Here is a 24735-nt window from a genome sequence, read left to right on the forward strand (position 1 = left end):
ATTGTTCTATATTTTACCATGCCCAAGAGTGGCTTTATATCATCCTAGTATACCTCCAGTAATTTAAGCTATTCCACATAGGTTTAAGAGTGGCCTATACACAATTTGGGAGGTTTCTAAAACAAAACAAAAATTAGGTTCATTAGTATATGATTAGTTTGAAATGTTGTTAAATTTGTTATTTTCTCTTTGGTTTATGTTGACTTTTACTGCATGTTTAACTCTGGCAGATAGACATTTAGTCCTTGTAGTTTCAAGAGTTTATCATCTTTCAATTGTATGCCCTGAGTTATACTGCATACTATTTATATGCACTGAGTTATGTGGTCTCATGGCTAACAATTACCTATTTATGTTCAAAACTATACTGTTATTGTATCTATCCATGCAACTATTGTCAATGTGAAAGAACATACATAAAGTCTTGTTATGTTATTATTTATAAAAACCTCAATAAAATCGAAAATGGAAAAATACTTACGGCCAGATTACGAGTTTTGCATTATGAGGGGTGCGGTACTTATTTGCATGTTATTGTCACCGCTCCCTTACCTACAGCATTACAGATTTTTATAAACCCTGCGTTAAAAGGCAAGAAGTGAGCGTAGAGCAAAATTGTGCTCCAAAACGCACTCTATTACCAGCGCTGCTTAAGTCAACGGTGAGCTGGTTGTACGTGCTCGTGCACGATTTCCCCATAGACATCAATGGGGAGAGCCGGCTGAGAAAAAGTCTAACACCTGCAAAAAAGCAGCGTAAAGCTCAGTAATGCAGCCCCATTGATTCCTATGGGGAAGCACATTTTATGTTTACACCTAACACCCTAACATGAACCCCAAGTCTAAACACCCATAATCTTACACTTATTAACCCCTAATCTGCCACCCCCGACATCGCTCTGGACATCGTCGCCACTATAATAAACATATTAACCCCAAAACCGCCACACTCCCTCATATAGCCCTATTTTGATAGGGCTATTAGATTAGGTGTAATTAGTTTAAATATCGTGTAATTTGTTTTTTATTTTGTGCAATTTAGTGTTGTTTTTCTTTTGTAATTTAGGTAATTGTATTTAATTGTATTTAATTTAGGTAATTTATTTAATTGTAGTGTAGTGTTAGGTGTTAGTGTAACTTAGGTTAGGTTTTATTTTACAGGTAAATTTGTATTTATTTTAGCTAGGTAGTTATTAAATAGTTAATAACTATTTAGTTACTATTCTACCTAGTTAAAATAAATACAAACTTGCCTGTGAAATAAAAATAAAACCTAAAATAGATACAATGTAACTATGAGTTATATTGTAGCTAGCTTAGGGTTTATTTTACAGGTAAGTATTTATTTTTAAATAGGAATTATTTAGTTATTAATTGTAGGTTTTATTTAGATTTATTTTAATTATATTTAAGTTAGGGGGTGTTAGGGTTAGACTTAGGGGTTAATAAATATAGTAAAGTGGCGGTGACGTTGGGGCGGCAGATTAGGGGTTAATAATATTTAACTAGTGTTTACAATGCGGGAGTGCGGCGGTTTAGGGGTTAATATGTTTATTATAGTGGCGGCGATATCGGGAGCGGCAGATTAGGGGTTAATAATTTTATTTTAGTGTGTGCGATGCGGGAGGGCCTCGGTTTAGGTGTTAATAGGTAGCTTATGGGTGTTAGTGTACTTTTTAGCACTTTAGTTATGAGTTTTATGTTGCAGCTCTGTAGTGTACTGACTTTAGAATGCGTTACGAATCTTGCGGGATAGGCTGTACCGCTCACTTTTTGGCCTAAAAAAAATGCTTGTAATATCAGCGCTATGGAAGTCCCATTGAAAAAAGACTTTACGCAAATTGCGTAAGTTGATTTGCGGTAAGGCCAAAAAAGTGTGCGGGACAGCTGTACCTACAAGACTCGTAATAGCAGTGGTAGTAAAAAAGCAGCGTTTTGAGACTTAATGCTGCTTTTTTACTCATAACGCAAAACTCGTAATCTAGCCAATAATTTATAAAAAATGCTAACCATCAGCTAAACTTTCAGTGAGTCATAAAATGAAAAATGCATTTATATTTAAAAATAAAAAGAACATTTTCTTCTAATTAAAGAACATTGGAATGTAAAATATTTACAGTAAAAACACATGTAAAACATTTCCAAAATATGAAAATATATAAAAAATTATTTTTCATGTTTAAATGTATTTGAATGGAAAGTGCTCAAACTTGTATATATATATATATATATATTAAACTTGAGTACAGTGAAACTGAGGTACATTTTCTGGACCTTAATATTATTAAGGTCCAGAATGATGAACAATATGCTTTTGGTACATCATTATATACCAAAGAAACAGACCGTAACTCTCTGTTGGAAGCTAATAGCTTTCACCCAAGACACAAAAAAACAGGGTTAGTGAAATCACAACTCACTAGGGTCATCCGCAACAACAGTGATGTACCCACTATGTTGAGACAACTTGAAGAGATGGAAATGAAGTTGATAAAGAGGGGTTATGATGGTAAAATGGTCCATGATGTAAAAATGGAGCTGTTGGATGGCACTGCCACACATGCAAATAAATCAAAGGATATTACCACAACACAACAGAATTTTATTAGCACTTATACTTCAATGAGTCTGTAAATCTGTACGTCAACACTGGTCAATTCTGGGAACGGATATGATGCTTCCTTTCTATGGTACCAGGCCACCACGTATGGTGCATAGGCGGGCTGACAACTTACGTGATTTACTGGTGAAAACTGATCCAGTTAGCTGTTACCAGAAGGATACATGGCTGAAGCCCTCAAGTAAAGGCTGCTTTACCTGTGGTGGTTGTACGACATGCAACAGCATGATAAAAGGGAGGACCTTTCAACATCCTCATACGAACAAGCGCTACACTATTCGTCATCGACTTACCTGTACCAGCACACATGTTATCTACATGTTGATTTGCCCGTGTTCCCTGGTATATATCGGAAAAACCATCACGAGCTTCAGGGATAGGATGGCAAATCATCGGTGTGCTATACGAGAAGCCCTAAAATCAGGCGATTCTGACCAGCCAGTAGCACGACATTTTGTGCAACACAGACATAGTGTTTCTAGTCTGAAAACTATGGTTATTGACCACATCCCACCATTACCTAGGGGTGGCAATAGAGCAAACCGACTGCTTCAGAGAGAGACTAAATGGATCCATATGCTGGATACTGTCATACCCAAGGGATTGAACACCTATCTGGACTTTGGACCGTTTTACACCAAATAACCCATAGACTGACCATGGACATATATTTCAATGTACCACTCCATATATAAGAATAAGTTCCAGGATTCCACATGAATTTTCATTCTAGTGGGTACACACTGGTTTCTATCTATTCTAAAAGGCATGAAGGAGGATAGTAAAAAATGTATGATAAGTGGACACAACAAATGAATAAAGTGTATATATTTAGGATTATGAATAGGATAATAAAGTGTTAACAATGTCATATGGGAATGCAAACTTCGGGCATAGGATATTTTTGCTAGACAGCTCAGTTGTTTTTATCTTTTTTTTATTATTTATATGGTCCATTTGTCTGAGATGTTATGCGTTGTGAGTGGTATTGATCTATGTTCAATTAATGTGATGATGAGGGCACTGTTGTGCCTTACATAGAGCGTGCTTCTGTTTTAAAGCTGGAGTGCTGATCGATGTCCACTCACACGCATGAGCTTTTGACTTAGGACCTATACGGCATATGTTGGTTTTGTTTTTGTTTTTTATGTTTCCATGGCGACCGGTAGCCGATCAGCCAATACTGATATGCAGAATTCACGCTGTTGCGAGATGACATCAGTGGGGGCGGATGTGGAAGACGTACTTTAGCTTGTATACACATGGTTGCCATGGAAATTTGTGTAGCCAATCGGATCGGACTGACGCTTCTCGCTCACGCTTGAGCGTGATGACGTCAGGGGTGAAGTTGGTGATTTGCCGAGGATTTGGATTTGTTTGTATATAAGGTGGGTATTAGAGATATTATGTTAGCAATTTTTTCACTTTGGGGACATGACTGTTCTAGGATACTGATACTGGCAGAACATTTGACAAAGATGCTATAACGACATCGAAACGTTATGGATGTATTTGCTTTCTTGACACAATATTAAAAATTGTTTTTTCTAAAGATCAGTGAGTGCCTTCTTGCAAACAAGGAACGTATATATTTATATACAGGGAATGCAGAATTATTAGGCAAATGAGTATTTTGACCACATCATCCTCTTTATGCATGTTGTCTTACTCCAAGCTGTATAGGCTCGAAAGCCTACTACCAATTAAGCATATTAGGTGATGTGCATCTCTGTAATGAGAAGGGGTGTGGTCTAATGACATCAACACCCTATATCAGGTGTGCATAATTATTAGGCAACTTCCTTTCCTTTGGCAAAATGGGTCAAAAGAAGGACTTGACAGGCTCAGAAAAGTCAAAAATAGTGAGATATCTTGCAGAGGGGTGCAGCACTCTTAAAATTGCAAAGCTTCTGATGCGTGATCATCGAACAATCAAGCGTTTCATTCAAAATAGTCAACAGGGTCGCAAGAAGCGTGTGGAAAAACCAAGGCGCAAAATAACTGCCCATGAACTGAGAAAAGTCAAGCGTGCAGCTGCCAAGATGCCACTTGCCACCAGTTTGGCCATATTTCAGAGCTGCAACATCACTGGAGTGCCCAAAAGCACAAGGTGTGCAATACTCAGAGACATGGCCAAGGTAAGAAAGGCTGAAAGATGACCACCACTGAACAAGACACACAAGCTGAAACGTCAAGACTGGGCCAAGATATATCTCAAGACTGATTTTTCTAAGGTTTTATGGACTGATGAAATGAGAGTGAGTCTTGATGGGCCAGATGGATGGGCCCGTGGCTGGATTGGTAAAGGGCAGAGAGCTCCAGTCCGACTCAGACGCCAGCAAGGTGGAGGTGGAGTACTGGTTTGGGCTGGTATCATGATGAGCTTGTGGGGCCTTTTCAGGTTGAGGATGGAGTCAAGCTCAACTCCCAGTCCTACTGCCAGTTTCTGGAAGACACCTTCTTCAAGCAGTGGTACAGGAAGAAGTCTGCATCCTTCAAGAAAAACATGATTTTCATGCAGGACAATGCTCCATCACACGCGTCCAAGTACTCCACAGCGTGGCTTGCAAGAAAGGGTATAAAAGAAGAAAATCTAATGGAATGGCCTCCTTGTTCACCTGATCTGAACCCCATTGAGAACCTGTGGTCCATCATCAAATTTGAGATTTACAAGGAGGGAAAACAGTACACCTCTCTGAACAGTGTCTGGGAGGCTGTGGTTGCTGCTGCACGCAATGTTGATGGTGAACAGATCAAAACACTGACAGAATCCATGGATGGCAGGCTTTTGAGTGTCCTTGCAAAGAAAGGTGGCTATACTGGTCACTGATTTGTTTTTGTTTTGTTTTTGAATGTCAGAAATGTATATTTGTGAATGTTGAGATGTTATATTGGTTTCACTGGTAAAAATAAATAATTGAAATGGGTATATATTTGTTTTTTGTTAAGTTGCCTAATAATTATGCACAGTAATAGTCACCTGCACACACAGATATCCCCCTAAAATAGCTATAACTAAAAACAAACTAAAAACTACTTCCAAAACTATTCAGCTTTGATATTAATGAGTTTTTTGGGTTCATTGAGAACATGGTTGTTGTTCAATAATAAAATTAATCCTCAAAAATACAACTTGCCTAATAATTCTGCACTCCCTGTATGTATATATATATATATATATATATATATATATATATATATATATGTATATATGTTTTTTATACATGTATATATGTATATCTACACATATAAACACATAAATACACATATATATATATATATATATATATATATATATATATATATACATACATACACATATTTAGACATATATACAGTATATATATTATAGCACATTTGTTATTTTTCCATATATATTTTAACCCTTATAAAACATTTTTAATAATATTTATATTATATATTTTAATCAGTGTTTATGAGAGTAACAGTTTATTTTAATAAAGTTATGTTGTGTTTGGTGCACGTTTATTGTAACCTTTACACTTTATGCTAGTGCTTCAGGTGCACTTATCCATTAAGCGCAAATTTTATTTAAGCTCACGTTCACCCGTTTACTTTCAGCTATATATATGTATATATATATATATATATATATATATATATATATATATATATATATTATGCAATTTGCTTAATTTTGTTTTTATGCAGATCAGTCTGCATTGAAGCTATTATTTATTTTGCCCACGTTTCCTGCAATTTAACTTCTCCACTTCACCTAGTCAGGCTGAAGTTGGAAACCTGCTTCTGTAACATTCTAAACAGTGATTGCTTAATTTTTGAAGGAGCACATTTATATTTCCCTAATTGTCTGCATTAAATGAGAAAATGTATTTAAGAGTCTTTTCAGGAGGGTTATCCCTGGACTGTAAAACAATGAAAACAGCAAAATTACATGTTTTAAATACAACATATTGTTAAGGTATAAACTATAAAAATATTGCTGCAGATAAAGAAATTGTTATATATAACTCATCAGATATTTTTCTTTTTTGTCAGAGATTAGGTCATTTGGTAGGGCCATATTTGTTAAAATTATTTAATTGTCTTCAGGGCATACAAGGAGCAGCTGGACAGCAGAAAAATTACAGATGAGTAAGTCCTGTTAGAAGACAACATCTTGCCTCAATAGTGGTATTGTTCCACTTGGGTAGTTGTGGACACTAGACATTTAGAATACTAGAGCAGTGTAAACTGATAGATTAGTCAGTGTCACACACCGTTAGCCAACAGAAAAAAATAAAATAAATTTAAAAAAAATAGTAAGTACTAGCTAGCTAGTGCTACTGTTAAAAAGCAGAATAAGCAATCAATATTTTGGAACTCAGTGCAATTTCCAGGGCTCTTCAGATTTGGCCTCTGTTGAAGAGAGAACCATTCATTTGTTTTCAGACAGACAATATCACAACTGTGGCATATGTCAATCATCAGGGTGGGACTCACAGTCCCCTAGCTATGAAAGAAGTATCTTGGATACTTTCTTGGGCGGAATCCAGCTCTTCTCTAATTTCTGCAGTACATATCCCAGGTGTAGACAATTGGGAAGCGGATTATCTCAGCCGTCAGACTTTACATCCGGGGGAGTGGTCCCTCCATCCAGATGTGTTTTCTCAGATTGTTCAGATGTGGGGTCTTCCAAAAATAGATCTGATGGCATCTCATCTAAACAAGAAACTTCCCAGGTACCTGTCCAGGTCCACGGATCTTAAGGTGGAAGCAGTGGATGCGTTGACACTTCCTTGGTGTTACCAACCTGCTTACATTTTCCCGCCTCTAGTTCTTCTTCCAAGAGTGATCTCCAAAATCATCATGGAACAATCATTTGTGTTGCTGGTAGCTCCAGCATGGCCTCACAGGTTTTGGTATGCGGATCTTGTTCGGAAATCCAGTTGCCAACCTTGGCCACTTCCATTAAGACCGGACCTTCTGTCTCAAGGTCCATTTTCCATCAAGATCTCAAATCATTAAATTTGAAGGTATGGTAATTGAATGCCTAGTGCTTAGTCATAGAGGTTTCTCTGACTCAGTGATTAATACTATGTTACAAGCTCGTAAATCTGTTTCTAAAAAGATTTATTATCGAGTTTGGAAGACTTATATTTGATGGTGTTCTTCTCATAAATTCTCTTGGCATTCTTTCAGAATTCCTAGAATTTTACAGTTTCTTCAGGATGGTTTGGATAAGGGTTTGTCTGCAAGTTCCTTGAAGGGACAAATCTCTGCTCTTTCTGTTTTATTTCACAGAAAGATTGCTAAGCTTCCTGATGTTCACTGTTGTGTACAGGCTTTGGTTTGTATCAAGCCTGTCATTAAATCAATCTCTCCTCCTTGGAGTCTTAATTTGGTTTTGAAGGCTTTATATGCTCCTTCATTTGAGCCTATGTATTCTTTGGACATTATACTACTTTCTTGTTGTTCCTTTTGGCTATTTCTTCTGCTAGAAGAGTTTCTGCATTATCTGCTCTTTCTTGTGAATCTCCTTTTCTGATTTTTCATCAGGATAAGGCGTTTTTGCGGACTTCATTTAAATTCTTACCTAAGGTTGTGAATTCTAACAACATAAATAGAGAAATTATTGTCTCTTCCTTGTGTCCTAATCCTAAGAATTCTTTGGAGAGATCCTTACATTCTTGGGATGTGGTAAGAGCTTTGAAATATTATGTTGAAGCTACTAAAGATTTCAGGAAGACTTCTAGTCTATTTGTTATCTTTTCTGGTTCTAGGACAGGTCAGAAGGCTTCTTCCGTTTCCTTGGCATCGTGGTTAAAGCTTTTGATTACAGCTCATTCTACTAGATCAGTCTCCACTTTGTGGGCTTTTAAGAATGAAGCTTCAGTTGATCAGATTTGCAAAGCAGCAACTTGGTCTTCTTTGCATACATTTACTAAATTCTACCATTTTGATACATTCGCTTCTTCTGAAACAGTTTTTGGTAGAAAAGTTCTTCAGGCAGCTATTTCAGTTTGATTCTTCTGCTTATGTTTAAAGTTTTTCCTGTCATTCATGAGAATAAATTTATATTTTGGGTTGTGGATTAATTTTTTTCAGCGAAAAATGGCTGTTTTTATTTTTATCCCTCCCTCTCTAGTGACTCTTGCGTGAAGTTCCACATCTTGGGTATTGCTATCCCATACATCACTAGCTCATGGACTCTTGCCAATTACATGAAAGAAAACATAATTTATGTAAGAAGTTACCTGATAAATTGATTTATTTCATATTGGCAAGAGTCCATGAGCCCCACCCTTTTTCTGGTGGTTTTGATTTTTTTGTATAAAGCACAATTATTTCCAAATTCCTTTCTTGATGCTTTTTACTCCTTTCTTTATCACCCCACTACTTGGCTATTCGTTAAACTGAATTGTGAGTGTGGTGAGGGGTGTATTTATAGGCATTTTGAGGTTTGGGAAACTTTGCCCCTCCTGGTAGGATTGTATATCCCATATGTCACTAGCTCATGGACTCTTGCCAACATGAAAGAAATGAATTTATCAGGTAAGTTCTTACATAAATTATGTTTTTTGTATATTTTCTCTTCTTTTCTCAATATTATCCTCCCATCTTCCCTCTTTATCTCCCTCTCTCTCTCTCTCTCCCTCCCTCTCTCTCTACCTCTCTTCTGTTTCATGTCTTTTAGCAACACTCTAGCAAGTAACAACAAAGAATGAAGCTGACCAATTGTTTCTTTATTTTTAATTATTTATATTCCAGGAGCTCAGGTGAGTAACATGAATAAGTGTCCATACATAATCGAAAAGTGCCATGAGGCAGCAAAATACTCAAAAGGGATCCAAATGTTGAGAAAACTGGCAAAATATTCAAAAGGGTTGACAGTACTGTTTAAAGGCAGCATTGCAGAGAGGCGTTTTACGGTACATTTCAGTGGGTGGTGCTTTTCTGAAACTGGCGATATATATTCAAAGTAGTATCATGTAAATGATCCCTTTACACAGTAAACAATACAATAGTGAATTAAACATATCAATAATACAGCTATAGGCGCTGGGTGATTGTGGGTATATGATATATATAGATATACATTGTTTAATGTATACGTTTTGTATAGTATAATGTTAGAATATGTATGTAAACTGTAAGCATGATTGTACTAAGTGTCCTCAGACGAGTATTTTTATTTATTTTAAGATTGTGATTGAGCGTTCTCAATATTCATATTTACTTTATATTGAGAATGTGCATTCGTGTTTGCAATATTCATATTTCACAATATTGTGGTCATGATTTTGCGTTTGTAATATTCATATTTTATAATATTGCTGTGTTACCTATAATATTGTGATTGTACTGTAGCAAATGTGTTCTATATTAATGTATAGCTATATCTACAAAAATATATTTTAATAGTAATATAGAACACAATATTATAAGTAAAACCTGATCATGAATATTACAAATGCGAAATCGCAATATTGTGAAATATGAAAACACAAAGTCACAATCACTATTGTGAAATATGAAAATGCTAAATTGCAATCACAATATTGTGAAATATAAATATTATGATCGCAAATGAGCATTTTTGATTCAATGTAAATATGATAATTGAGAACACAATGAGGCCTATGTATCATAGGTCTTGCGTACCTGATCCGACAGTGCGGATCAGGTCCGCAAGACCTCGCTGAGAGAGCAATACACTCTCTGTATTCAGCATTGCACGAGAAGCTCACAAGAGCTGCTGGTGCAAAGCTGCCCCCTGCAGACTCGTGGCCAATCGGCTGCCAGCAGGGGGGTGTCAATCAACCCGATCGTACTCGATCGGGTTGAATTCCGGCAATTCCTGTCCGCCTCATCAGAGCAGGCGGACAGGGTTATGGAGCAGCGAGGCCCCACAGTCGCAATCATAAAATAAATAAAAAAAATTCACGCCTAAGGACACAATAGAAGATTAATACAATCACAGTTACAGTTCACATACATATTGAAATATTATACAATACAATGCCCTAGCTCCTATAATTTTAATAGGAAGGTTTTTTGTGTTTTTATTAACAAAGCTGATCACAGAAATGACAAATATATAGGCTTTCTGTCTGAGTTTACTGGACGTTCCATGTGAATAACCTGTATTTTTATGGTCGCAGTGGGTTTCTAATATACAAAACACTGTCCTCCATCTTAGCTTTACGTTTTCAGCCATATCAGTCTCAACTGCTTTTCAGTGGCAATATTTTCCAGTGTGACAAATCTAGTGAATATACAGTGAAACTAAATGTACATATGCATCATTTGAAGTGTTACTACACAAAAAAACTTTTCGCAAATGCAGTCTATTTTGTGTTAACATGCATTAAATTAAAGCCTCGCTGCCAACATCGCAGCTCATTTGCAATATCAGCGGAATTTTGCTGAAGTTGCGATCCTTATTATATGCTATGGGAGACACATATCCACTTGTCAGAACAACAAGGTACAGACTACTTTTTTAGAATCTATATTGATAGACCGCCTGGCGAACCTAAACAGGCAATTTCTCGTCTGTAAATGTTTTTAATATCGGATCCATAATCTTATATTGTCACTGTTCACAATACAGATAGCATGATAAAATGTACAACATAACATATTTGCATAACAATAAAACACATATTTGAAAAAGGAACATATACGTGACCTTTGCTCACATACTAGTACAAACAATAATGGTATGAATTAAAAAATGTAAAAATACTGTCAGCAGAGAGACAGAGAGAATCATTTACATGTATATCACATTCTTAAAATAACCTGAACTCCTTATTTTCCAATACAACAAACAAAACAGAAAACAAAGCAACAAACCAAAACTAATTTATCTGAGAAAATGGTATGATAAGATCTGAGCAAAGATGCACGTCTCATCAGAAACCTGATTTTCTATCCAGCATATGAATGATGTGAATTATAGTCTAGTACAGTACACAAAGCCAAAAACTTGAAGGGCAGGATCATGAGCCAATATCAACTATTTTATTGCAAAAATAATAAAAAGAAAAACTAAGGAGACTGAGTGATACCTATCCACAAAATAATGTGTATTGTATGCTATTACCCAGTATTTTATTTAAACCTGCATATTCTGTCTGAATATGCATTCAATTTAGTCAGGAAATTACATGAAGTTAGGATTATAAAAATATTGCAACAACCTACTGGCAGACATAGGAGATTAAATTGAGATGTTGGGCATTTTTAAGAAATAAAACATCTAATTATCAGAAAAATAAGGTGGTGAGATCTATACTATCAGTGAGGGCAGTGAGAATACTACCAAATAGTACTAATAGTCAGCAGGAATATGAATTTGAAAAGAGCATTCCTTAGCTATAGCCTTATATTTTCAAATATCCTAAAATAAATCAAAAGCTACAATTTGCAACCGGAAACTTTAGTTATAGCTTCTTCAGCAACAATACAGTTATTAGAACAGCTTAATATGAAAGCAATAAAATATCCATTATATAACTGAATGACATATTTTAGAACCAATACTATGTTACAACTCTTCTCAACATGACTGTTTAAAATGAGAGAGTTGCTTAGAATACAGATAGAGGGGGCGATTTACTATGCTCCGAATGGGGCCAACTCGCCCTGTTTCTGTGCAAACCTTCAGGCTCGCCGGAAACAGCAGTTAAGAACAGAAGCTGTGGCCTTAAGAATGCTGCTCCTTAAAGGGACACTAAACCGAAATGTTTTCTTTCATGATTCAAATAGATCATGCAATTTTAAGTAACTTTCTAATTTACGCCTATTATCAATTTTTCTGCGTTTTCTTGCTATCTTGATTTAAAAAGCAGGAATGTGATGCATAGGAGCCGGCCCACTTTTGGTTAAGAACCTGGGTTATGCTTGCTTATTGGTGGGTAAAAGTAAGCCTCTAATAAGCGAGCATTATCCATGGTGCTGAACCCAAAATGGGCTGGCTGCTAAGATTTACATTCCTGCTTTTAAAATAAAGAGAGCAAGAGAACTAAGAAAAATTGATAATAGGAGTAAATTAAAAAGTTGCTTAAAATGGCATGCTCTATCTGAATCATGAAAGAAAAAAATTTGGGTTCAGTGTCCCTTTAACTGGATACGCCGCCTCTGAAATACGATCGCTTTGATTGACACCCCCTGCTAGTGGACGCTAATCTGCTGGGGGCGGCATTGCACAAGCATTTCACTAGAACTGATTGTGCAATGCTGAATACTGACAGCAGATGCTGTCCGCATTCAGCGATGTCTGTTAAAACATGATACGCTACAGCGTATCATGTTTGCCAGACTTTGATAATACGGCCCAAGAGCCTTTATACTAAACAGCACTTAAAATCTTATAAGATAGTCACAAATAGCAACAAATCCATTTCCTGAAGCAGTCACTGTTCTTATGCTTGTCAGACAAGAGTAAAAAGACATGGAAGAACGGGGCTGATTATATCACAGTCATAAAAGGGTTAACCTATACCTGCCTTTGTTGCAACCTGCCTTGACTTGTATACCTGCCTTGACTTCAAATAGAAGTCATATAGGGGCCGATTTAACAAGTGTCGGCGTACGCTGTCAGCATTTATCATTGCACATTCATTTTGTGTGAAATACTTGTGAAATGCCGCCCCCTGCGCATTCATGTCCAATCGGCTGCTAGCAGGGGGTGTCAATCATCCCAATTGTATCTGATCCAGTTGATTGCTATCCTCCGCTCAGAGGTGGCGGATGAGTTAAGAAGCAGAGGACTAATCACCGCTGCTTCTTAACTTTTGTTTCCTGCGAGTCGTGGAATCTGTTGCATTCGCAGCATGATAAATCGGTCCATTAGTATCAATTTTGGGTGCTGCTGCTATAGCTTAACTGAATCACTCCCAAAGTTTAGGGTTCCAGCTCCTATCTAGAATCTCTAGTTAAATTCAAGCTTCACTACCAGAGCTAACTTGAATACCAGAGATGTAAACATCTTCATGTAAGATATAGGTTCCATGGTTGGTAAAACAACCATTTTTCCATGCCAGCCTCCATAGGAGTGAGATGGGGAGATTCCATTATCATTCATCCCATCAAAGCAATGTATTTTATACTAACTTTATTGTCTGTGGACTAAAGCCCAGTTTGGCTCTTCCAAATAAGGCAAATGGTGGGTTTAGTTTGGCTATTGAAAAATAATTGCAGTAAAAAGGATATTAATTTGCTTTAAAAAATATTAAGACTGGACTGATATGTTATTCATATCAACACTACAAAAATGTGTTGAAATAATAAGGTGTTTACTGTCCCTTTAATCTGGGATTTAATTGCATTCAATTCTACAAATTATACAAAACTGAAATGACTATAATGTAATTTAAAGTAATAAAAATATGAGCAATCAGCAAACTCCTGTATAGGAGTCCTACAATGAGCTACTGCTAAACTCAAAAATATCCAAAAAAGCAAAAAAGGTGTAGACTCCAATCCAAAAGAAAATCTATTTATTGCTTACATGAGATGGGATCCAGCAAACACAATGTTTCAGGGACATGACTAAGGGGTTCCCCCCGAAACATTGTATAATGCAATTTAAAACATGTGCATATCTGTAGATTATAGATTATTATTGCATGTATTACAATGGCCATCATTGTTTTATTGGCAAGTATTTTCTGTTCAATGTGTAGATGTTCATAATATTGCCTAAAATAAAACATGGATTTTATGATAAGATCTATTAATCAATTCTGATTAATATTAACAGATTCATAATGAAAATGAATGTAAAATGTACATACTAGCCTCTAGTTATCAATGTCTGTCGGACCTGATCCGACAGTGCGGGTCAGGTCCGACAGACATCGCTGAATACGGCGAGCAATACGCTCGCCATATTCGGCATTGCACCAGCAGCTCACAAGAGCTGCTGGTGCAACGCTGCCCCCTGCAGACTCGCGGCCAATAGGCCACCAGCAGGGGGGTGTCAATCAACCCGATCGTACTCGATCGGGTTGATTTCCGGCGATTACTGTCCGCCTTCTCAGAGCAGGCGGACAGGTTATGGAGCAGCGGTCTTTGTGACTGCTGCTTAATAACTGCTGTTTCTGGCGAGCCTGCAGGCTTGCCAGAAATACGGGGCATCAAGCTCCATTCGGAGCTTGATACATATGCCCCACTGTATTTAATACATACTATCAGTGTATATTTATATTTATATCAAGATTTACACCTGCTAAAAGTTTCTGCATACCAGCTGGAAACATCTTTACCACAGATAGGGATTACATCCCCTCCATGCTTCCAACATACCTCACATGTTTGAGGTTAAACAAGGTGAGCACATTTAAATCTAACGTTTAGTTTTTGATTGCCTAGTACTGACATACTGCACCATAATTTGTTTTTGTTTTTCTCCATTCTATGGCCTAGATTTGGAGTTTTGTCGGTAACGACCCGCGTAGCTAACGCCGGCTTTTTTCTGGCCGCACCATAAAAATAACTCTGGTATTGAGAGTCCACATAAAGGCTGCGTTAGGCTCCAAAAAAGGAGCGTAGAGCATATTTAACGCAGCTTCAACTCTCGATACCAGAGTTGCTTACGGACGCGGCCAGCCTCAAAAACGTGCTTGTGCACGATTCCCCCATAGGAAACAATGGGGCTGTTTGAGCTGAAAAAAAAACTAACACCTGCAAAAAAGCTGCGTTCAGCTCCTAACGCAGCCCCATTGTTTGCTATGCGGAAACACTTCCTACGTCTGCACCTAACACTCTAACATGTACCCCGAGTCTAAACACCCCTAACCTTACACTTATTAACCCCTAATCTGCCGTCCCCGCTATCGCTGACCCCTGCATATTATTATTAACCCCTAATCTGCCGCTCCGTAAACCGCCGCTACTTACATTATCCCTATGTACCCCTAATCTGCTGCCCTAACATCGCCGACCCCTATATTATATTTATTAACCCCTAATCTGCCCCCCACAACGTTGCCTCCACCTGCCTACACTTATTAACCCCTAATCTGCCGAGCGGACCTGAGCACTACTATAATAAAGTTATTAACCCCTAATCCGCCTCACTAACCCTATAATAAATAGTATTAACCTCTAATCTGCCCTCCCTAACATCGCCGACACCTAACTTCAATTATTAACCCCTAATCTGCTGACCGGAGCTCACCGCTATTCTAATAAATGTATTAACCCCTAAAGCTAAGTCTAACCCTAACACTAACACCCCCCTAAATTAAATATAATTTACATCTAACGAAATAAATTAACTCTTATTAAATAAATTATTCCTATTTAAAGCTAAATACTTACCTGTAAAATAAATCCTAATATAGCTACAATATAAATTATAATTACATTGTAGCTATTTTAGGATTAATATTTATTTTACAGGCAACTTTGTATTTATTTTAACCAGGTACAATAGCTATTAAATAGTTAAGAACTATTTAATAGCTTCCTAGTTAAAATAATTACAAAATTACCTGTAAAATAAATCCTAACCTAAGTTAGAATTAAACCTAACACTACACTATCAATAAATAAATTAAATAAAATACCTACAATTACCTACAATTAAACCTAACACTACACTATCAATACATTAATTAAATACAATATCTACAAATAACTACAATGAAATAAACTAACTAAAGTACAAAAAATAAAAAAGAACTAAGTTACAAAAAATAAAAAAATATTTACAAACATAAGAAAAATATTACAACAATTTTAAACTAATTACACCTACTCTAAGCCCCCTAATAAAATAACAAAGACCCCCAAAATAAAAAATGCCCTACCCTATTCTAAATTACTAAAGTTCAAAGCTCTTTCACCTTACCAGCCCTGAACAGGGCCCTTTGCGGGGCATGCCCCAAGAAGTTCAGCTCTTTTGCCTGTAAAAAAAAAACATACAATACCCCCCCAACATTACAACCCACCACCCACATACCCCTAATCTAACCCAAACCCCCCTTAAATAAAACTAACACTAAGCCCCTGAAGATCATCCTACCTTGTCTTCACCTCACCAGGTATCACCGATCCGTCCTGGCTCCAAAATCTTCATCCAACCCAAGCGGGGGCTGGCGATCCATCATCCGGTGGCTGAAGAGGTCCAGAAGAGGCTCCAAAGTCTTCATCCTATCCGGGAAGAAGAGGCGATATGGACCGGCAACCATCTTCATCCAAGCGGCATCTTCTATCTTCATCCGATGACGAGCGGCTCCATCCTGAAGACCTCCACCACGGACCCATCTTCTTCCGGCGACGTCCAACTGAAGAATGACGGTTCCTTTAAGGGACGTCATCCAAGATGGCGTCCCTCGAATTCCGATTGGCTGATAGGATTCTATCAGCCAATCGGAATTAAGGTAGGAATATTCTGATTGGCTGATGGAATCGCCAGCCCCCGCTTGGGTTGGATGAAGATTTTGGAGCCAGGACGGATCGGTGATACCTGGTGAGGTGAAGACAAGGTAGGATGATCTTCAGGGGCTTAGTGTTAGTTTTATTTAAAGGGGGTTTGGGTTAGATTAGGGGTATGTGGGTGGTGGGTTGTAATGTTGGGGGGGGTATTGTTAGTTTTTTTTTACAGGCAAAAGAGCTGAACTTCTTGGGGCATGCCCCGCAAAGGGCCCTGTTCAGGGCTGGTAAGGTAAAAGAGCTTTGAACTTTAGTAATTTAGAATAGGGTAGGGCATTTTTTATTTTGGGGGTCTTTGTTATTTTATTAGGGGGCTTAGAGTAGGTGTAATTAGTTTAAAATTGTTGTAATATTTTTCTTATGTTTGTAAATATTTTTTTATTTTTTGTAACTTAGTTCTTTTTTTTTTTTGGTACTTTAGTTAGCCTATTTCATTGTAGTTATTTGTAGATATTGTATTTAATTAATGTATTGATAGTGTAGTGTTAGATTTAATTGTAGGTAATTGTAGGTATTTTATTTAATTTATTTATTGATAGTGTAGTGTTAGGTTTAATTCTAACTTAGGTTAGGATTTATTTTACAGGTAATTTTGTAATTATTATTATTATTTTTTTTTTTTTAAATTAATTTTTATTTGGTTTTAGAATAAGAGGTAACATTTGGGGACTCGCAGGACCCCTGATCTAGCATACACAAACAAAAGGATCGGACACGCAGGTCCGGTTGCAATAGCTGTTCAAACATTGATATATCATAGATAAATTGCAGGGAAAGGTAACACTTGGGGACACACAGGTCCTCTGTTCAAACATACACAAACAAAAGGATCGGACACGCAGGTCCGGTTGCAATAACTATTCAAACATTGATATATCACAAATAAATTGCAGGGATATGTGGTGAAAATAATTCACCAAGGTGGAACCCTAGTGTGGGCTCTAGAAATAAGGGGGGGGGAGGGGTGATAATTATAGATTAGATTTAATTCCAGAGACAAGTAACATGCACCCTGTGTCTAGTATATACTCTACTCAGCACTTATTGAGCTTAACACCCACTACACCTGGCCCTCATTACACCTAGCACATGCCGTACCCAGCACACATCCACTGTACTTCACTCATTGTATTTAGCATAAACCATACCCAGGGCACACAGTTCCCAGCACATAATATACCTAGCACACACTGTACTTAACCTGAATTGTACCCAGCATACCCTGTACCTGGCACACCTCATACCTAGCACCCATTGCACCCAACACGCATAGTACCTGGAACCTACTGTACCTAGCTCACACAATGCTCAGCACACACAGCACCCGGCACCCACCTAGCCTAGCACATGCAGTACCCAGCACACAATGAACCAAGCATTCACCGTAGCCAGCACTCATTGCATCTAATGCGCTCTGCACCTAGCACACACTGTACCTAGCACCCACGGTACTTCGTTCAAACTGTACCTAGCCCATCCCATACCTAGCACACATTGGACCTAGCACACATTGGACCTAGCACACATTGGACCTAGCACACATTGTACCTAACACACATTGTACCTAGCACACATTGTACCTAGCAAACATAGTGCCTAACACACATTGTACCTAGCACACATTGAACCTAGCACACATTGTACCTAGCACACATTGTACCTAGCACACATTGCACCTAGCACACATTGCACCTAGCACACATTGTACCTAGCACACAATGTACCTAGCACACATTGTACCTAGCACACATTGTACCTAGCCCATGCCGTACCTAGCACACATTGGACCTAGCACACATTGGACCTAGCACACATTGGACCTAGCACACATTGGACCTAGCACACATTGTACCTGCACACACGGTACCTAGCTCACGCCGTACCTAGCACACGCCGTACCAGGCACCCCCCTTGCCTGGCACATGCAGTACCTAGCACCCATTGAACCTAGCACACACTGTACCTAGCACACACTGTACCTAGCACTCACTGTACCTAGGACATATTGTACCTAGCACATATTGTACCTAGCACACATTGTACCTAGCACACATTGTACCTAGCACACATTGTACCTAGCACACATTGTACCTAGCACACACTGTACCTAGCACACATTGTACCTAGCACACATTGTACCTAGCACACATTGTACATAGCACACACGGTACCTAGCACACGCGGCACCTAGCACACACGGCACCTAGCACACACGGCACTTAGCACACACTGTACCTAGCTCACGCCGTACCTAGCACACGCCGTACCCAGCACTCCCCTTGCCTGGCATATGCAGTATCTAGCACACACTGAACCTAGCACACATTGTACCTAGCACACACTGTACCTAGCACACACTGTACCTAGCACACACTGTACCTAGCACACACTGTACCTAGCACACATTGTACCTAGCACACATTGCACCTAGCACACATGGAACCTAGCACACACGGCACCTAGTACACACGGTACCTAGCACAGACGGCACCTAGCACACACGGTACCTAGCACACACTGTACCTAGCACACACGGTACCTAGCACACACTGTACCTAGCACACATTGTACCTAGCACACATTGTACCTAGCACACATTGTACCTAGCACACACGGTACCTAGCACACGCAGCACCTAGCACACACGGCACCTAGCACACACGGCACCTAGCACACACTGTACCTAGCTCACGCCGTACCTAGCACACGCCGTACCCAACACACGCCTTGCCTGGCACATGCAGTACCTAGCACACACTGAACCTAGCACACACTGTACCTAGCACACATTGTACCTAGCACACACTGTACCTAGCACACACTGTACCTAGCACACACTGTACCTAGCACATATTGTACCTAGCACACATTGTACCTAGCACACATTAATTTTGTTATTATTTTAACTAGGTAGCTATTAAATAGTTCTTAACTATTTAATAGCTATTGTACCTGGTTAAAATAATTACAAAGTTGCTTGTAAAATAAATATTAATCCTAAAATAGCTACAATGTAATTATAATTTATATTGTAGCTATATTAGGATTTATTTTACGGGTAAGTATTTAGCTTTAAGTAGGAATAATTTATTTAATAAGAGTTAATTTATTTAGTTAGATTAAAATTATATTTAACTTAGGGGGGTGTTAGTGTTAGGGTTAGACTTAGCTTTAGGGGTTAATACATTTATTAGAATATCGGTGAGCTCCGGTCGGCAGATTAGGGGTTAATAATTGAAGTTAGGTGTCGGCGATGTTAGGGAGGGCAGATTAGGGGTTAATACTATTTATTATAGGGTTAGTGAGGCGGATTAGGGGTTAATAACTTTATTATAGTAGCGGTGCGGTCCGCTCGGCAGATTAGGGGTTAATAAGTGTAGGCAGGTGGAGGCGACATTGAGGGGGGCAGATTAGGGGTTAATAAATATAATACAGGGGTCGGCGGTGTTAGGGGCAGCAGATTAGGGGGTACATAGCTATAATGTAGGTGGCGGCGCTTTGCGGTCGGCAGATTAGGGGTTAATTATTGTAGGTAGCTGGCGGCGACGTTGTGGGGGGCAGATTAGGGGTTAATAAATATAATACAGGGGTCGGCGGTGTTAGGGGCAGCAGATTAGGGGTACATAAGTATAACGTAGGTGGCGGTCGGCAGATTAGGGGTTAAAAAAATTTAATCGAGTGGCGGCGATGTGGGGGGACCTCGGTTTAGGGGTACATAGGTAGTTTATGGGTGTTAGTGTACTTTAGAGTACAGTAGTTAAGAGCTTTATGAACCGGCGTTAGCCCAGAAAGCTCTTAACTACTGACTTTTTTCTGCGGCTGGAGTTTTGTCGTTAGATTTCTAACGCTCACTTCAGCCACGACTCTAAATACCGGAGTTAGAAAAATCCCATTGAAAAGATAGGATACGCAATTTACGTAAGGGGATCTGCGGTATGAGAAGTTGCGGCTGAAAAGTGAGCGTTAGACCCTTTTTTGAGTGACTCCAAATACCGGAGTTAGCCTAAAACCAGCGTTAGGAGCCTCTAACGCTGGTTTTCACGGCTACCGCCAAACTCCAAATCTAGGCCTATGTGCGCTGAACTCTGAAACTCAACTCTATATATATATATATATATATATATATATACGTATATATATATATATATATATATATATATATATATATATAAAACAGTCCCAATAAGAAAGCACTCGCTGGATTTGCAAAATATACTTATTTTATTTGTATGAACGTTTTCAGGGTCTCCCCCATCCTCAGATATATAAGACAAACAAATGTTACTTACCACCCTTAAATGCATCCTAATCACAGTGACTATAGCTCTGCCTGATAGTTTGCAGTGCTGCCGCGTTCAACTCACGCTACTGCGCATGCGTGGATGAAGTTATGGATGCCCACATAGGCCAACTGAAAAAGCAAAGTGAAAATATAAAAACATCATAGAAATACATAACAATGGAATAAACAAGCAGGAATGGATCATCGATCAGTATTGCTAAACTATACATATTATGTTGCTACTAGCATTAACATGCATTAAAATGACATACATCAATGAATCTATAGACTTCCTTGATCTCAGAATTTAAAAAAAGGATACCTCTATACAGACATCATGCTACAATAAAATAATGGATCGTAATTCACTCCTGGAGGCAACAAGCTGCCAGCCTCCAAGCCTTAAAAAAGCACTTCCAAAATTAAAAGAGTTGTGCAGAACAACACAAGTGATGAAATAAAGAATAACCAACTATAGGATATGTATCTGAAATTTGAAGAGAGAGGGTATGGCAAGGTACAACTAATAACTGTCCTGGAAGAATGTCAAGTAATGACACAGGAGGAAGCACTACAGAAAAAGAGAAAAAGAAAATGGAAAGACTAATCTTCTCAACATAATTCACACATGATAAAGTGAAATTTCCAGGTATAATGAAAGACCATTGGGACATTCTCAAGTCAGACTGTGCACTTCCATTTAAAGAGTCAGAAGCACCAATGATTGGATACAGAAGAGGCAGGTCCATTAATGATATGCTGTTGAGACTGGATTACAGACCAAGCTACATATCTAAAACCTGGTTGGGATCAAATAGAAATGGGTGCTATTGGTGCAGTGGATGCGCTACTTGTGGAGGCTTGGCACAAAGCAAATTCTTTGTGCACCCATGGAGAACAAAAAGATACAAGATTAAATATAGGGTTACGTGTACAACAAAGTACATTGTTTATATGCTTCACTGTCCCTGTGGACTATTCTATATCGGTAAGACCCAAGACGATCTATGTACCAGGATGGCCAACCACCGATCTGCAATCAGAGCAGCCCTAGAAGCTGGGGGATCTAAACAGCCGGTGGCCAGGCACTTTGTAAATTCACTAGCCCCAAAAGGCTTAAATACCAAGTTGGAGATGCAATGTTTTCTGTAGAAGCTAAATGGTACCATGTAGATTGTACAGTATAGTCCCAAATAGTGTGATGGAAGTAAATATTGTAAGGTTGAAATATACATTTATTAATAGTGATTCTAACTATTTTGGCAATAGTGTATATATATATATATATATATATATATAATATATATATATATATATATATATATATATATATATATGTAAAGTCAGTGGATTAGGATAGGGTATGGCATAAGTAGCAGGAATGGATTAACACATAAATATGTATAATATATTCATAAATATTTACATTGCAGTCTTTGGGAACACACAGTTCCCATAGACCGCAATGTAAAGGCACTTTTCAGGGACGTTTTTTTCTAACACCCAAATCCTACCAACTTAAAGGGACACAATCCAGCATACAATTTTAATCAACTTTCTAATTTACTCCTATTATCAATGTTTCTTCATTCTCTTGCTATCTTAATTTGAAAATCATGAATAAAAATCTTATCAGCCAGACCATTTTAGGCACCATGGATAGTGCTTGCTTATTGGAGGCTGACATTTACCCACCAATAAGCAAGTATAACCCAGGTTCTCATCACATTCCTGCTTTTTAAATAAAGATAGCAAGAGAACAAAGAAAAATTGATAGTAGGAGTAAATTAGAAAGTTGCTTAAAATTGCATGCTCTATCTGAATCATTAGAAAAAAAATGTATTTAGTGTCCCATTAAAACTCCAAAACTGCCTAGTGCAGTTGTTTTTAATTAAAACAAAGCTGCATTTTTAAATTAAAAACTACAATGCCCTCTTTTTTGAGGGCATTTTGGGCACTTTAAGAAAATTAACCAGAGATCTAATCTCTGGTTAATTTTCAGAGCACTTGTATTGACTGGTTAATTATTGTGCTCCTGCAAATGGGCAAATATCCCTGTTTGCGGGAGCACAATAATTTAGTGCTCCGCTTGTAATTTAGCCCACAGTATCACCATCTGGTGCTCCGGTTCCATATGTGGGCAGATGCCTGGAGCTCAGGAACTTTAGTTCTTCACTGTAACTTAATAGCCGAGACTGCTGGAGCTTACAGCAGCTCAAGCTTATATATACGTGGGGCGGTATGACATTCAAAATATCAGGCCCTAAGTGCTAAGCCAAAGGTGAATTAATAATGGAGTTCTACTTATTCTTAAACCATGACTTTCTATTGAAATATACATTTAAAATAATACACATGTATCTACACACAAACACCAAGATTTCAAGTTGTGCGCAAACCCGGATGCATAAATAACGCAAAAAAATTAGTGGTATCGCACTCTCCATAGCGCTGCCATTATAAGTTACTGAAAACCTTCTTTTGTTGTGCGGTATGTTGCGTTAAGCTCCATACCGTACAAAACCGAAGGCATAACTTAACGTGCTCATGCACGTTTTCACCCATAGACATCAATATAGAGAAATTGGAATGGTGATCATGGTGGTGTAAAAACACCCTAACATAAACCCCTAGTCTAAATACCCCTAATCCGCTGCCCTGCGACATCGCCGATACTAAATTAAGCTATTAACCCCTAAACCACCATCCCCCCACAACGCAAATACAGTAACTAATTTAATCACTAAGCCCCCTAACCTAACACCCTCTAAGTTAGACACCTCTTTTACCTCAAAAATACAAATTAACCCCTAACAGTAAACCCTCCAACCCACCAAACTCCCCAAAATAAAAATAAAAAAAAAAACTAAAAAAATCTAAGCTACCCATCGCCCCTAAAGGGCGCCCCTAAAGCTCATTTGCAGTCCATTAAAATTAAAAAAATCTGCCGCGCTGGATGAAGATGTTGCCGCATGGAAGAAGACCTTCCCTGCTGGACTGGTGAGTACCTATTTCGGGTTTAGACTTAGGGGCATATGTATCAAGCTCCGAATGGAGCTTGATGCCCCGTGTTTCTGGTGAGTCATCAGACTCACCAGAAACAGCAGTTATGAAGCAGTGGTCACAAAGACCGCTGCTCCATAACCTGTCTGCCTGCTCTGAGCAGGCGGACAGACATCGCCAGAAATCAACCCGATCGAGTACGATCGGGTTGATTGACACCCCCCTGCTGGCGGCAGATTGGCCGCGAGTCTGCAGGGGGCAATGCTGAATACAGCGAGTGTATTGCTCTCCACGTTCAGTGAGGTCTGGCAGACCTGATCCACAGTGTCGGATCAGTTCCGCCAGACCTTGATAACTATGGGCTTTAGGCTTTTTTTCTTTTTTTTTTGCAGTGTTATTTTTTTTTAGATTAGGGATTT

The sequence above is a fragment of the Bombina bombina genome, chromosome 1, assembly GCF_027579735.1.
Source record: "Bombina bombina isolate aBomBom1 chromosome 1, aBomBom1.pri, whole genome shotgun sequence".
NCBI classification, from domain to species: Eukaryota; Metazoa; Chordata; class Amphibia; order Anura; family Bombinatoridae; genus Bombina; species Bombina bombina.